Source organism: Lactuca virosa, chromosome 9, assembly GCF_052849685.1.
Source record: "Lactuca virosa cultivar CGN04683 chromosome 9, Lactuca_virosa_CGN04683_v6, whole genome shotgun sequence".
In the NCBI taxonomy this organism is placed as follows: domain Eukaryota; kingdom Viridiplantae; phylum Streptophyta; class Magnoliopsida; order Asterales; family Asteraceae; genus Lactuca; species Lactuca virosa.
The window spans coordinates 88,297,515-88,311,797 of record NC_136434.1 but is presented as its reverse complement, the minus strand read 5'-3'; the positions used below and the strand labels follow the sequence as shown (position 1 = coordinate 88,311,797).

The following is a 14,283-nucleotide window of genomic DNA, read 5'->3' as shown; positions in this document are numbered from 1 at the left end:
TACATGCACAAGGAAGGACTCAACCCTTTTATGTCAGCAATTGTCCACCCAATAACTTTCTTATACTTTTTCAGCAAAGTCACCAACTCATCTTCTTCTACAATGGACAGCTTGTTGGAGATAATGACAGGAAAAGTCTTCTATTCTCCAAGGTATGCATACTTCAAATGATCTGGAAGAGTCTTCAATTCAAGCTTAGGTGCCTACACAACGGAAGGAAGAAGTTTTGTGTTAGAAATGGGCAATTTCTCATTGCTATTATCATACCTCATTTTCTTCCTTTCTTCCATGAACTCCACAATTTCCAGCAACTCTTCATCTAACTTGAGATTTTCTGCCATCTCTTTGACTGAATTGTTATCAAAATTCCTGCTCAGAACTAACTCCAACAAATCATGGTTAGTCAACTCAAAACACTTTTCAGTCAAGGGCTGGATTATATCAACAAATTTTATGCAATGAACATCACTTGGGTACCACATTGCTTCATAGATATTAAAGTTGATGACCTCCCCATCGAATTCCATGGACAATGTACCATTGTAGACATCAATTTTTGTTCTTGCTGTTTTTAAGAATGGTCTACCTAAAAGTATGGAACTCGAGGTTGGGTGGTCATCATCTCCCATATCAAGCACATAAAAATCTGCAGGAAAGAGAAGCTCATTAACTTGCACTAAAACATTCTCTATTACACCTTTTGGGTGTACTATAGAATGATATGCAAGTTGGATAATCACCCCGGGTTTTGTTAAAGTGCCTATGCCAATAGATTTATAAACAGAATATGGTAAAACATTGATTGAAGCTCCTAAATCTATCATAGAAAGAGGAACATAAAGGTTTCCCAATTTGCAAGGAACGTTGAAAACACCCGGATCCTTGCACTTTGGGGGCATCCTTTTCTGCAAAACTGCAGAAACATTTTCACTTACTTTCACTGTCTCATTACCTCCCAGCTTCTTTTTAGATGTGCAAAGTTCCTTAAGGAACTTAGCATATCTAGGTACATGTTTGATGGCGTCCAAAAGAGGGATGTTGACTTCAACTTTCCGGAACATCGCCATGATTTCACTATCTTCTCTCTCTCTTTTGTTGTAGCTCAATCTTGATGGAAAAGGTGGTGGTGTGATCTTTGCTTCTTTCTCCTCCGGCTTCTTTTTCTCTACCATTTTTTTCTTTCTTTTCATCCTTCTTTCATGGTTCTTCTATCACCAGTTGTTCTTCTTCTTCTCCGGGCATCTTTGGGCCATCATATTTCCTTCCACTCCTCAAGCTAATTGCACAAGCATTGTGCTTTGGGTTCTTTTCAGTTTGAGGAGGTAGCTTTCCTTGATTCTCCATTTTGCTCACCGATTGAGCAAGTTGTGCCATTTGGTGCTCAAGATTCTTGATGTTTGCCTTGGTTTCTTGTTGAAAAATTTGAGTGCTAGTGGCAAGGCTTTTGACTATGTCTTCTAAGGACATGCTTGATGAACCCGCTTGTGGAGGTGGTTGTGGTGGATGCCTTGGCTGGAAGTTTTGAGGTTGAAAAGGTTGTCTTTTTGATTTTGAGGAAATGATAGTCTTTGTTGGTATTGATGTGGTTGATTTGGTTGATAATTTCCCTGTTGATTTCATCCCCAACCTTGATTGTTGTTCCATCTTTGGTCATTTCGTGAGTACTCAAATCCCCTTTGGTTTGACCCGAAATATCCTCCTAACGCATTTGCTTCCGCATAATCCTCGTCTTGAAGTTGTGGGCACATATCGGTTGGGTGCCCCACTTGAGTGCAAATACCGCACGGGCAGGGTGTGGGTTGCACACCTTTTTCTTCGGCTAGCATCATAACCACTTTCGTAAGCTCGGACAATTGAGCTTCAACTTGAGGAGTTTGGACCTCTTTTACACCTCGGGGTACATCCGTGTACCATTCTTCATCATGGCTTGAATGTTTAGAATCTTCAGCCATGTTCTTAATTAGGTTGCGGATTTCGGTTGGAGTCTTGTTGGGTAAATATCCGCCACTTGAAGCATTAAGAAGCCTTATTTCCATTGGAGTCATTCCTTCAATGAAATATTGAAGGATTTGGTACTCGGTAATTCCGTGCTTGGGACAACGGGCACAAAGTTTCTTGAACCTTTCCCAATATGTGTGAAAAGCTTCTCTCTTATGTTGCTTAATTCCAATGATTTCCCTCGGTAGGGCTGAAGCTTTCATCTCTAGGAAGTATTTATCCAAAAACAACCTCGTAAGATCTACCCAAGTAGTTACCGTCCCCAGTGGGAGGTCATAAAGCCAATCTTTTGCTGAGTCTTGCACTGCAAAGGGGAATGCCCTAAGCTTGATTTGGTCTTCCGTGACATTGTGTGGTTTCATGCCAACACACACAACATGGAACTCTGTGAGGAATTTGTGGGGATCTTCATTTTCTAGGCCTCTAAAGGTTGGGAGGAGATGAATAAGACCGGATTTTAGTTCAAGGTTTGTGGCCGCCGGATAGGTGATGCAAAGAGGTTGTTGAGTAACCTCTTTCCTCGCCCATTGGCGAAGGGTTTGTTCGGGTGCTGGATTTGGAAGTGGATTCCCTCCATGGTTAACTCCCATGGTATGAGTAGGAATTGAGGTTTTTATGGGTGTAGTGTTTGGGATGTTATGAGTAGGTGAGGGGGTGGGGTGGTATTTTTGGGTGAAGATGGTTGAGATGAAGGTGATGGACTTTCTGTTTCGGAAGCGGACACACTTGAGAGGGGTATATCCTCCCAAATGTTAATGACTGGAGGGTAGATGATGAAGAAGTCCCAGAAACCGGTTGCCTCGTACGAAGCTTGGCTTGCTTCCTTAACCTCTTTGCAGTCTTCTCTATATCCGAGTCAACTATCTAACCAAAACATGTTCTTTGACTAGACCTAGCTTTACTAATTCAACCTAAACACGCTCTTAGATTGTATTGAAAAACTGCATTAAGTTTTGTACAAGCTTCCCAACAATGTTCATTTCTTCTCATACGCTCGGAAGTGTGAAAACATGTGATAAATGTTCTACAATAAGAAGACCTATTGTTTGTTACCAACCATTAACTTTATAGAACGATTAAGTGCCCTAAAAGTTAATTAACTACACAAAAATTCAATTCATGAAAGTGGCCAATCAAACACAAATCAAATTTAAGGATTCTAGTTTAAACAAGAACATAATCACTAGAATAGAATCACAAATCAAACATCAAATCATATGCTTCAAGTCAAGCAATCAACATGTTTTGAACAAGAACTAGAAACTAGGGTTTCTTAGCCACACGTGGCTAGAACAAGATCACAAGAATAAAAGATGGAAATAATGTGCAATTACAACTTACAAATACTAGAAATAATGTTTCCAAATGATTACTGATCAATCCCTTGCAATAACCTTTGAAATCCCCTCTCAAAATGTGCTTTGATATGTTCTGTGTCCCCCAAAAATGACCCTCAACCCGCAATATGAAAAATAGGAAAACTGCCAAAAGTTGGTTATTTTGGGTCGAACACGGCCCGTGTTGAGCATAAGGCAAAAATGACACGGCCCGTGTTCAGCTTGGTCAACACGGCCCGTGTTGATTTTGCAGTGTAAATCCAACACGGCCCGTGTACCCTTCTGACTCCGACTCCAAACTTGATTTTTCCGACTTTTTCGTTCTTCGCCCGATCATCCCGAAATCTTCATCAATGCTTCCCGGCACCTCCCAAAGCGCATTCCAAGCTCCGGTTTACCTGAAAAAGACATGAAAGTGTGCAAATAAGGTTGTTCTAGAGACTAACATGAAATATGATGAAATGCAAGACAAATGAAGAACAATTATGCTAAATAGATGCATAAGAGGGGACTAAAATATGTGCAAAAAGGTGCACAAATTGCACCTAACAGTATGTGATTATGTGTATGGTATGTGGTAGATTGGGGAGACTCACTAAGCTTCGTGCTTACAGTTTTCAATTTTGGTTTCAGGTACTTCCACCAGTAAGGGGAAGAGCTCGGGATGACTGCATGACACACACCACCGTTTTAGCCTGGGAGGATTCACTCTGATGTTTTGATATATGATTTTGATACATTGACAAATATTATGATATTTTGAGATACATGATCTATGACTTTTATATGATTTATGATATTTATGGTTTTTATTTATGAATTAAAAATGAAAATTTTGGGCTGTATTTTTGGGATGTTTCAAGTTGGTATCAGAGCGTTGGTTTGAGGGATTCTGGCTCACTCTCGGGTGTGTTTGAACTCAAACTGAGGACTTGGTATGAAAATTTTCAAAAGAAAAATCAATTTCATAAAAAGAACTTTGAGAAAAAGAAAAAAATTTTGAAAAGAAAAAAGGGTGTGGTGCATGCAATCAGCCGAGCTCAAGTAAGTACTCCCAAATTACCCATACAAGTTTATATTATGATATGTTTATGAGAATTGCATGCTAGATTAGGACTAAGGATCTAGGAACGATGCCTTATGTGCCTGTTATATGTGTATCGGCTTTATGAGAACTGCATGCTAGATTAGGACTAAGGATCTAGGAAGGATGCCTTATGTGTCTGTTATATGTGTCTCAGCTTTATGAACTGCATGCTAGTACAGATTAGTCAGGGATGACCTGAATGAGATATGCTTGATTTTGTATATTCAATGCTCGAATGTTGCTTGCTTTGTGCTTTTGGGAGTTCTAGTTATCTTTTACTAACTAGTGGATGAATATGTTAAGTTACATATTGGAAGGACTAAATAATTTCAGAAGGTTAGGTCTAGCTCTATTTCGCAGCTCTTGTTTGAGTCCAACCATTGTAGGGTAGGACCTCTCATTCGAAGAATTATCTAGTCTTAGTGATATGTAATGGTATTCGCGAGCTAGTTAGGGGGAGATAGCAGGGACTCCTTATGCGGCTGATGGCGGAGAGTGGGTTGGTGATTACCCTAGGGCAAGCCTAGGATGAGATTAGCATGAGAACATCAGTAGCAGTATGAGGGACTTGGTGGAGTCAAGGCAGTTATTGGTGAAAGTACGGATAGATGTGGAAGGTAGTATGAGCCCGTACTACTGAAAGCAGAGGATCCGTACTCGAACCAAGGGAGGCTGAGATGAACCCAAGGAACCTGTAGTGTGTGAGATCCATCAAGTTATGATGAGTATTCTGATGTTTTTTATGGTGTATTTTAAGTATGGTGACGCTACGCACTAGGCCAGTGGGCACTTCAGGCACGGGAGAGGGATCATGCTTGGGCTATGGAGCCGGGCAGCTCGATGAGCAGACGAGGGAGTTCATTTCGTCTGAGATCACGCGCAGTATTTTAGACCAGACTCATGTGATCTTTGGTACGATCAAGGAGGGCATCATAGAGCTTTTGGATGAGAGACTGAGTGCATTCAACACTGAGGTGGAAGCCATGATGGGGTCGCACACACTGACATTCAGGGAGTTCCGAGCTTGTAGAGCTCCAGACTACCATGGGGCTCGGGACCCCATTGCTAGCAGTAGATGGTTGGCTGATGTCACCAATGCGTTCTGTACGATCAGATGTCCCGAGGGGGACAAGGTCCGACTTGCGTCCTGTCTTCTGAAGGACAGGGCACGTGACTGGTGGGAAGAGGTCAGACGAGCCATTGGGGATGATGCGGTTCTAGATGCTATGACCTGGAGTGATTTTTCGGCCAGGTTCAGGGCCGAGTTTGCACCTGTGATAGAGGTGCAACAGATTTCTAGGGAGTTCCAGGATCTCGAGTAGACGACTGAGACAGTGGCGGAGATCACCACTAAGTTTAGGGAGATGACCCTTCTCATTCCGCAGTATGCGGTGGACAAGGAGATGAAAAGGCCCGATATCATGAGAGGTTGCGGAGTGATATCCGCCAGTTTGTGATCTGATCCAGCTGCAAGACGCTGGAGGATATGATTGCTAGGGATCGGGAGAGGGATATGGATTTGGAGATGGAGAGGAAGAGGAAACTAGATGGGGTTCAGACAGGCAGTTCGGGCAAGAAGCCCAAGGTATCCGATCAAAGATCGAGGAGACAGCAGGGCCGCAGCCGATGTGGAAAGTGCGGCAAGATGCACGAGGGGGCGTGCAAGGCGGGGAGTTCGGGCTGCTTCAAGTGCTGCCGAACTGGTCACATGAGCAAGGATTGTATAGCTACCACCACCACCATAGCAGTTTCAGATCTGATTTGCTTTTAGTGCAATCAGAGGGGCCACAAAAGGCCCAGTGTCCGTGTCTAGCAGCAGCAGCATAGGTGGCGGCACCCGCTCCTGCCACGTTGAGGATTACAGATGGCCGTCAGGGCTGGGCAGAGGCGCCTACGGCGAAGAGCAGGTCTTTTCAGCTTACTGTAGAGGAGGCACGTGCGGCTCCTGATGTTGTGACGGGTATGTATTCTCTCCTTATCTCTTTATTTGTATTGATTATCGCTTATTTTTATTTGTTTTGTTATAGGATCGTTCTTAATGAACGATATATCAGCCCTGGTATTGTTCGATTCGGGGTCCACCTGATCCTTTGTGTCGCTTGCACTTAGCAGGCGATTTGTTGGAGCTCCGGGGGAGCTAGACTGTCCACTTGATGTGGAGATAACAGATGATAGGTTTTAGGTTTTGAGCACTTAACACTCATATGGTGCACATGCAACCCTAAATGCTTTGGATCTATGTTTTCTCTAATTATACATGCATTTTGTTTTTCCAAAGCATTCACCCTAGCTAGTATACAATTGAATCTATATAATAAAAACTTAGTTTGGATGCTTACCTCTTGAGTAGGGTAGAGTTCTTGACATTTGAAAGCTTGAGCACCTCAAGTGTTATGCCTGTATTGGTTCACAAACACCAATATGCAAGAGGAGGCTTAAGAGAATAAGTTACATATCTCAAAAAGATGTTGTAACGATTTTGGCTCATGAGGGTTCTATTTATAGTGTGGCAAATGCTAGGGTTACACTTTGTAAACCCAAATGATCCATTACTTTCCACATTCTTATGCTCCATGGGTTTAACCTCCATGGACTATCCATGGATTAGTTTAGCCCATCTACATAATCATGGATCATTGGCCCACACTATAAGAATCATTGATTTACATAATCAATCCCCATATATTTAATTAGTCTCTATTGATCACAAAATTAATTCCAAATTAATTCTTGACCAATACTAATTAAATAATATGATTTCATATTAATATATTATACTTGTAATATATTAAACCATAAATAACCTTATTCTCAAAATCCATCCTATCAAATTGCACTGGTGAAGGAAACCCAAAAAGGGACCATGCTACAATCGGGTCAAGTACATCCCAGTTATAGTTATGGGCTTAGACACCAAATCCAACATTCTCCCACTTGGATAAGTCTAATAACTATTACTGCCAACGCACCTTCAGGATCTGACTTAGCAATCGTAAGCTTTCAAAAGCCGCTGTCAACTCCGACCCAGTCAGTGACGCATCCTTTAGATAAGGGATCATATACTCCTTTGTTCTTAAGATATCAGTTGGACAAATACATGGAATAATGTCATACTTATTGTCCATCAGTTTGTTTCCCGATTTCCGATTCATCTGACATAGAACATAACTGAACACATCAATTTAGTTCTGACCGGGCCCGACACAAAGTCAAAACAGAATCATCGAGGGACCCAAGATATCGCTTTTAATCTTCTTAGGATAAAAGGGAACATATAAACTTCGACATTATATGCTTGTACTAACTACTCATTAAATCATGCACAACGATACGTTTTATAACATCAAGTTAGTGATGTGTTTTCGTATCATCAATGCACAACCAATTAATAGTCAACAACTCATATATCTAGGTTTGAAGACTTATACGATATTATCGTCTCAAGATCGCTCGTGATAAATTCCATGAAGCGATTCAAGTGAGCGCAGGTTGATATAATACTCAAATCTTATTTCAGAAGTACTCATGAATGGTGTAGCACACTTTTGCTATGTCTAACACCTTAGACAATCTACAAGCCAACTCATGACAGTCTTATTGCATACTTACTTCCAACGTATGATCGACTGTGGATAGTTTGAATAATAATAATAGTTATTATAATTTTATTATTCTGGAAGTCAAAACATGCAAAGTGAAACACAAGAATAATACTAATCCTATATGGCCCCAAAACTTGTGAGTGTAAATAAAACACCTTTTATTTAATCAGCATATTAATTACACATTATTCATTGTATATTGTTTCGATTTATCAACTAATACTTGAATTAAAACAATAGTTATCCCATGCTCCAAGCATGCACACTATGTTTAGCTATGGTCCTTACTTTGTGAAATAAATCAAATTGATTTCCAATTAAACTCATTTCACAATTCCAAATCTTTAAGTGTAAGAATACCAAATTCTTGTCACTATTAGAATGTGTTAGTTCTAAACTATTATGTAAAGATTCCTTTTGTAATGTCTAGGTACCAAAAGTCACAGAGACTTGACCAACGGTATTACAAAGTATTCCTTTGGAGATTGTTACAAGACAATTCCAAGGAGATGAAGTCTCAAATTCAAATTACTTCCTTTGAACATCCTTCTTTGCATAAAAGTTTTTAACTTACTCATATATTCTTGATATCCAACTCCCATTATGGAAACATATCCATATTCGCCATATGACAACTCATTGTTAATAGAATCATGTGTATTCATAATAATGTCAATATGGTTCATCCATTACTATACTTCCAACTATCCATAAGCAACCAATCTTTGGCGAACCTTAGATTGTCCTTGACAGTTGTTTAACCACTTTAGTCATATATAGTTCTAGTCCTTTTTCCCGCTTAATGCCCTAGGCATTTGGAAAATTAGAACACAAGAATATTATATCATATGTAATCGATCCTATACCCGAAGCATATGGGACACGATTCATAATGTCTTACATAAAGACATGATACTTGATCAATCTTTTGCTATAATATTTCTATGTTCTCACAATTCAAACTATGAAGAGGGATGTCGTAATCATAATCGAATTTTGAGAATGCAATTAACATTTCCATATATAGAATTTCCTTATGTCGAATTCATATATGTTTTTGACTAAATTTGATTAAAAATCTCAATCTAAGCTTTTAGAATTGAAAAATGAAGTATAAGTTCCTCTCCCTTAATTATAGCAAAACAATTTTTCAACCCTGCAACTTTGCAAATTGAAACTTTGTTTCCTATAATTAACATTGCTAACTTGCAACACTTACCATAATAATTATGCTCCCAATAGCATAATAATTATTATCTTACTAGCATAACACTTATGCTCCCACTAGCTTTGACATGTACCCAGAAATAAACTGGACTTCTAGAAATCAATACTTGTTGACTTTCTTACCAAAGTTCATATTTCTAACACGAGATGCTTTGATAAGCCTTTATCTAAGCTCACACACCTTTTATTAGAAAGCTCATATGTGTGTCTAAACAATTTTAGAACTTACAGAAATAAGTCTCAAATGTTTAGACCTTTTGCCATTTCTCACAATTCGAACTATGAAGAGGGATGTCGTAGTCATAATCAAATTTGAGAATGCAAATATCACAATTGCTAACTCTTTAAAATCTACTTAGTGAAAGCATTTCCTCACAATTATTTTCATTTTTATGGTGTATGTGTTCCTATCCATGTGAATTTGTCATGACCATAATCTTAAGACAAGGTTAGTGACAAATCCAAACTCATATGGACCGAACTTGTTCAATCTTAATTTCTTGCCACCTGACAGCTCAAGGGCCTGCCATTGCTTCCAGGTTGTTATGCAAACAATTGAGAACTCATGGAACTCACATGCATAGTCAACTTTTGCTGGAATGAGCACAGAAACAAGAATGTGTCAACACGATAGGTTACAAACCTCAAGTCGTGTGCTAGTGATTAACAATAGGTTTACTCTTGATTAGTTCTCGAAACGTTTCAAGATCTTTAAGACTCCTACTAATCTCTTGACATATAAGATTCTCTTTGTCAAGAAACATTACTTGACAAACAAATATTCAAGAGTTAGTGAGGTTTCTTATCAAGACAAACACTTTTGACAATCGGTCTTAGTTGATCTTTGTTTTATCCAAAACATTACAACTTACCAATTTCAAATGTATAAGAGTAGAAACCTTTTACTCTACATTTGCTGATATGTCACTCAATATACAATCTTGGAGTATGATACTAATATTTGATTTTGGAACGAAGTACGATTCATCTTAATTGATTTAACCATTTCAACAATTCCTGATTCCTCTTCTTAGTCAAACAAATGCACTAAGATGTCCTTAGAGGATCAAATTGTGATATGGTTTTTCATAATCATTAAGATGATCATAAAACACAATACTCAACTACTCTCCCATCTTTTTAGATTGGAGAAACTTTTGTCTTTCTGCCGACTTTGATTCTTCTTATTCGTTCTGCTATACATTGAGACTTTTTCAATGACTAAGAATTATACTTAATCTTGTAAGCATAACCATATTTACTAACTTTAGTAAACCATAACGAATAATCTTATCATTCTTTGTGGTGGACCTGACCAGCGCACAACCAAGTGTACCCGATCCCCTAGTCCTTCACTTGACTCACATATTCATGTGAACAAGGAATTAGTCTTAATTTCCCAAAGATGAAGGTTCTCATTCATCATACAATACAAGTTGCATGATCCCAGGTTTCTGTCCAATTGAAACTTGGTTGATGAGAATCTTTCCTTATTTGGTAAATTTAGACACTACCACAAACGAAAGAATCAAATCCATGTTGCTAAAATAGAAACATACAAACATCAATTTTCACAAATGCCATTGCAAGGAAATATAAATAAGATAAAAGGTCAAAATTTTATTTATAAAAGGTGCAGAATAACTTTTCCTTACAATGCAATTACATATGAAAACTATGATATTACAATTTTCTAAACAATCTATCATAACTCCTAAGTAGCAGCTCAAAAATCCGATCATCGAACCATGCGATAAAAATCCATCTCTTCGCGATCAAATTCAACTTACTGTTTCCTTTAAGCTTCCCTCTTTCTCTTTGATTCTGCAAAACATCAAAATGTAACTTTACATCATGTAATAAGAATCTATAAGTAGGAACTTAATAGAGTTAGATATTGAAGTTACCTAAAGTAGAGTCAAACTTTTTTTACTTTACCAGCTCTTAGATCTCTCAGGTAGTTAGGGCAGCTTCGCAACAAATGCCCCTTCTCTTAGCAATAGAAACATATGGACTCTTTGGGAATGGTACACCGGACAATATCATACTTTGTCTTTCCCTTTCCCTTGGAAAGAGAAATCTTTTCTGGACTTCCAATATTTCCGTTGTCAATGTCCATGGAAGTTTGGGAAGTAGATCTTCCAATCAAATTTGCATTATCAGTGCGCCAAATCATTGCTGATTCAACAACAATTAGCAAATAGGTAAGATCAATAAGGTCACGCCGCGGTCTGTCATATAGTAGTCTTTAACAAACTGACTATACGACTCGGGAAGTGACTGAAGAACCAAGTCAACAACCAACTTCCTCGGCATAACGACTCCTAACATTCCCAGCCTGTCAATGTGTGACTTCATCTCCAAGACATGTGCACACACAGACATTCCATCTTGGTGTTTGCTAGCCAATAGGGCTTGAGTGACCTTGAACTTTTCAAGTCTTTGAACTTGTGGGTTGGGGAGAATAATTGGAGGAGGTGGAGGAAGTGAAATATGATATTGTGGAATATCATATTCATGTGGAAAGCCTTTTCCAACAGATCCGTGAAGACCATAGTTGTCTGAACTAGACATCTACAAGGGAGAAATTCAAGTTAGTTGATTTAAGTCCTTAATATAACACCCAAAAATGAAATATTAAGGCTAGGACCCAACACAATATTTTACAATTGCGAAGAGGTATTTCGTAATCCAATTGTAAAATATTTGAAGGTAGGTAAATGACGATTTACCAATTTCCACCATGAAAAACGAAATAGATTATTAAGTTTTAATTGGTTTGAAATTCCTAGATCTTTGAGATTCATTGAACCTTTCAAAGGAATGTTTAAATCTCGATTGTGCCCTTCAAGTTTGTGACTGGGATGCCGAGGATCACAAACAAGGTGTGAATAACCATGCAAATTAGCTTGGTACACCCAATGTTACAAATCACCTAATTAATGTGACAGTTAACCACATACGCTCCATTGATCTATGATTAACATCAAGCTACCCTTTGCCACACATTGTCAGTCCCAGATTAGTGTGTCGGTTAACCACACACGCTCCACTAATGACTTAACAAGGTGTAAAGTGTAACTTCATGGGTTAGCACCATTTTCACATTTTTCCTAAAGTAAATAAGATTGAGAATTTAATAAAAGTTTAGTTACTTTATTTTTTATCATTATACTTTTAATGAGGGAGAATTAATGTCGTATCCTACCTGTTCGGCTAACGACCCTCCACCAGTCAAGGAAGCGGTGGATGAGAGTGGACACCCATTAAACTGCCATTTTATAGGCAGTAACCTTATACCCCCCTTATAGACCGACTTCGTGAATGAGGCCTACTAACGGTAAGACCGACTTTATCTTATATATATATATATATATATATATATATATATATATATATATATATATATATATATATATATATATATTAAACTTATAATATTATAAAGTATAAGGGTTGAATTTTAACTTTTAAAACTCTAGGGTTTGGAATTTTAGTTTCATTTAATGAGACTTTGCAAATTCCAAAACTTGAGGGCAAGTTTTGAAACTTGTCAAAACTCTTCACATTCATAACCTATGAGTTTAATTTGATTTTAATGAAGAGGCTCTTGATAATCCATAATTTGAGAACAAGTTATGGAGTTCATTACAGCAATTATGAAAAGACTTTTCATGTTCCATAACTTGAGGACAAGTTATGAAACTCAGTCAAGAATATTTAGATCAATTCTAACAAGGAAAAATTATCATATAATATTCTATTGATCTAATCTAACTCATATAGCAAGGAAATGCATATCAAATAATACAAATATTTAACCTATTATCTTAATATTTGACAATTGTCCTTTCATTTCCATAACATATGAGTTTAATGTAATTTTAATGTATGAGACTTTTCATTTTCCATAACTTGAGAACAAGTTATGGAGGTCATTAAAATTTATGTAGATCATTTTTCTAACAACTAAAATTATCACATAATTTATGATCTAACTAAACTCATAAACAAGATAATAACAAGTCAACAATTTGCAAGCAACTTTGTTTATCATATAAAACAACAATTATTTTTAAAACTTTGACAATTATCTTGTAGTTGGATGAGAAAAAGCACCACCATATCATAAAAAAACATTTCCAATGATCTAAAACAGTTTGTGGTAGCGTTCCCAATCCAAACCAGGCCAAGAAACTCGAAATTATGCACACAGGAGCACCAACTCGTCGAGTACATGAACTGGACTCGTCGAGTTGGGCTGTTTCTGAGTGGACTCGGCGAGTCAGCCAGTGGACTCGGCAGGTCCATCAGTCAAATGCAAAAAAATCGACTTTTTCTGCTTTGAAAAACTAGTAAGCATCAAATATAATAGAAAACAATCCTAGGCTCTGATACCACTGTTGGGTTTTGAGCACTATAACACTCCTATGGTGCACATGCAACCCTAAATGCTTTGGATCTATGTTTTATCTAATTATACATGCATTTTGTTTTTCCAAATCATTCACCCTAGCTAGCATACAATTGAAGCTATATAATAAAAACTTAGTTTGGATGCTTACCTCTTGAGTAGGGTAGAGTTCTTGACCTTTGAAAGCTTGAGCACCTCAAGTGTGATGCCTCTATTAGTTCACAAACACCAATATGCAAGATGAGGTTTAAGAGAATAAGTTACTTATCTCAAAAAGATGTTGTAACCGATTTTAGCTCATTAGGGTTCTATTTATAGTGTGGCAAATGCTAGGGTTACACTTTGTAAACCCTAATGCTCCATGACTTTCCACATTCTTATGCACCATGGGTTTAACCTCCATGGATTAGTTTAGCCCATCTACATAATCATGGATCATTGGCCCACACTACAAGAATCATTGATTTACATAATCAATCCCCATATATTTAATTAGTCTCTTTTGATCACAAAATTAATTCCAGATTAATTCTTGACCAATACTAATTAAATAATATGATTTCATATTAATATATTATACTTGTAATATATTAATAAACCATAAATAACCTTATTCTC

At 37.7% G+C, this 14,283-nt stretch overlaps 1 pseudogene; it reads right to left on the bottom strand.

Moving 5' to 3' along the window:
* Positions 1-203: 203 nt before the first annotated feature.
* On the bottom strand, positions 204-1,620 carry LOC145139492 (uncharacterized; annotated as a pseudogene).
* Between the last annotated feature and the right edge of the window lie 12,663 nt (positions 1,621-14,283).